This window comes from Triticum urartu, unplaced genomic scaffold, assembly GCF_056163025.1.
Source record: "Triticum urartu cultivar PI428250 unplaced genomic scaffold, HENAU_Tu73 scaffold2, whole genome shotgun sequence".
Taxonomy (NCBI): Eukaryota; Viridiplantae; Streptophyta; class Magnoliopsida; order Poales; family Poaceae; genus Triticum; species Triticum urartu.
The window spans coordinates 15,358,200-15,361,543 of NW_028260368.1; the positions used below are offsets into that span (position 1 = coordinate 15,358,200).

The 3,344-nt window shown below is 33.1% G+C and overlaps 1 non-coding gene across 1 annotated transcript; it reads right to left on the reverse strand.

Annotated features, from left to right (window-relative positions):
- Nucleotides 1–2,862: 2,862 nt before the first annotated feature.
- TRNAY-GUA (transfer RNA tyrosine (anticodon GUA)) lies at nucleotides 2,863–2,944 on the reverse strand. Its single transcript has one exon. It is a non-coding gene; the product is annotated as a tRNA-Tyr (tRNA).
- Between the last annotated feature and the right edge of the window lie 400 nt (nucleotides 2,945–3,344).

A 3,344-nucleotide genomic window follows, 5' to 3' on the forward strand; every position in this document is an offset into this window, starting at 1 on the left:
AGGGTGAGGTAGTGTTTCCTTATTCTTTATTATATGAATTTGAATTGGTTCTTAATTGAGATTCGATTTGATAATTTTAAAATACGAGGATAAGATGTCAGAAGATCTTGGTATCCAAAGAAAGGTCCCTAAGGGGCATTCTTTTTTTTTTTTCAATCTAAGATTCAAGAAGGGACTCCACGAAAGAATATCAAGACTTACTAATTATTATACATTTTTTTATCGTACATCTTATAGTTACCTACATACACTAAAGTAAGGACTTACTTAATTCTAACGAGAATCAGATTAAATAGGTCGATCAAAAATCAATTTAGGAGTTGTATTATGGATAAAATCTCTTCATTCTTTCATAGAATGATACAAAGCAAGGCTGCAGGGTTTAGGTCAAAAATAAACATTAGGTAAGGTAGGTATCTCAATAAATATTTATCTATCGATAATTTTATGGTATATTCGGGGCGTCCTTTGCTTAAAAAAAAAAAAAAGAGTAACAAAAGGAATAAAAAATCTTCCTATTCCCGCTTCGTTCTATTCAGGACATCAATTCCCGTACTCTTTCTTTTTTAAGGAAAAAAAGGGCTATAGTATCTCGTATTTTTAATGCTCTCTAATTCTACCAGAATTCCTATAAGAATTTGTTAGGAGTAAATTCCTTGAACTGATTGATCCATGGCCTTAGGGCGGAATCCCTTTTTGACTCTGTACCCTTGATTCCACTATGATTATTGATCAATAGTAGAATAATCCCTTCATAGAAATAGGAGACATAATTTAGATGGATATAGTAAGGTCTCGCCTTGGGCTGCTTTAATGGTAGTCTTTACATTTTCTCTTTCACTAGTAGTCAATGGGGAAGGAGTGGACTCTAGGGATACTACTAATTGATTAAGTAATCAAATTGTTGTATCAATTCTTTTCTTTAATGGATCATTTTTGCATTAATCATTTTGTCAAACGTTATTCTTTAATCTTTTTCTTTAGTTTTGTTTCACTCCTGTAAGAAACTCTTGTATTGTAAGTTGTAATGTAAGAAAGAGCCATTATACCAATTCAGAATTTCTACTAGAAATGACGAATGGTTAAAAAAAGTTCTATACATAAGAAAATTAGACTTTCTTCCACGGAACTATTCACGGCATATCACACATTTTCCATTTCCTTTTACTTTTTACTATAGTCTATTCTTCATATTATTTTTCTTTCCTTCCATGGATTCTTTGGTCAAGAATTGTCTTAGATATTTTTTATTTTGACCTGATTGAAATTAAGTGGATGCAATGAAAAAAGAAATTGAATTAGACTACTTAACTATTTCAATCTACTAATCTATTCTATGTAGATTCAAAGATAATATATAGAAAGAATCTAAAGTGTCGTAGAAAAAACTATAATGTAGTTCTTTCTACCACACTTTAAGATTCCAACCAGATCCTTTCATTTAAGACTTGGATTTTTTTTATTTAATCCCTTTTTAATTTCTTCAATGATTAATTGGATTCCAATTAATTATTTTGGCTGACTGTTTTTAACATAAATAATAAGTAAAAAGAAGTAGGAACTAGAATGAACAGTGCAGTAGCAATAAATGCGAGAATATTGACTTCCCATAACCTCTTTATTTTTTATTTTCACAATAACTCGGGATGTAATCCCATGGAGAGGAAAAAGGGGTATCTTGTACAATTCAAGGGTAGGGCTTGCATTCTGATAATACTGAATCAATTCAATATTATGAATATCGGATCTATCAAATCAATTCATGGATGAGAGTTATAATTTCACGGATGAGAGTTATATAGTATAACATAGGAAGATCCTCTATCCACACTAAGACCAAAATGGGTTTTTTGATTGGATTAGGAATTCCCTCTTTTTTAATCCTTTTCTACTTTTTCTTTTCTATTATCTCTAACCCCACGAGCTTTCTTAATCTTATACTTTCTTAATCTTATACAATTTCCCTTCCTTTTTCTTATAGTTATACATACAATTATGTATGTATTATATGACCAACTTTCACTTTCTATGGGTCACATAGACATCCAAATAAGCAGTAGAAGAGATGGGGAAAAGAGGTCTGAAATAAAAAGGGAATACGATTTATGTATGGATTCCGGTAAAATACCGGTACTCTATTCCATAAGAGTGGAATAGGAAATTAAGATGAGGATGGTATCATCATAAAGAAAAGATAGAGTAATATAATATCCTAAATTCTACTAATCCACATATCGTATGTGTGTCTTTCTTTATCGATTGGGAGTAGTGAAAAAAAAATTCCTATATGCCCTCCCTCCCTCTTTAATGAGAGATGCAAAATAAAAAAGTGAAGTAAGGGTGCCCTGTGGGTATTTGATCTTGCTCCCTGCCCCTTTTTTTCCATGGAAAAAGGAAATATCAATTTCTCCATTCATTGAACCCTAGTTCGGGACTGACGGGGCTCGAACCCGCAGCTTCCGCCTTGACAGGGCGGTGCTCTGACCAATTGAACTACAATCCCCGCGGGGTGTATGGCATACCCATTCTTAAATAGAACCATAAGAAGATTCGATTCGTCTTTCGTACTCTAAGAAATAGACGAATCATATACTACATACCCACATATTATATTATACGTGGGTATAGTGAGAGTGACATAACTAGTATGTCGTGATTTTTTATCACTAAAAATGGATAATAATCCAGCCTTCAATAAGAAAAACTTCTTTTGTTTGTAAGAAAGGAATGAGAGAGATATGGATTAGAAAAAAAAAATTTCCCTTTTTTCTTTATCTTTTATTTCTATAGATCAGACATTTTATTTTATGGAAGAAAAACAAAAGGATTTAGTTCATACTCACGAAGCCCTAGATTTTTGGTTGGGCCGAGCTGGATTTGAACCAGCGTAGACATTGTCAACGAATTTACAGTCCGTCCCCATTAACCACTCGGGCATCGACCCAGGAAGAATTTATTCTAGGGTTCTTTGCTAATCTATGATTAACCTCCTTTCATAATACTCCCTACCCCCAGGGGAAGTCGAATCCCCGCTGCCTCCTTGAAAGAGAGATGTCCCTGAACCACTAGACGATAGGGGCATCACTAGACGATAGGGCCATATACAACCGCTCGTGATTATACTATAATCATAGTGATGAGCAGTTTTTTGGAATTGTCAATATACTCGAAAAGTATAAATAGATCCAAAGCAAAGAGTTTTTCCAACTTTTCTGTTATGTTTTCATCTAGGATTTTTTTTAGTTGATCGTTATAGATTAATTCTCCGTGCTTCATTTAGTGTTCATACCAAAAATGCATCCATCCCGCACTAAGTCATAAAATTCTCTAAAAATATAGAGAAA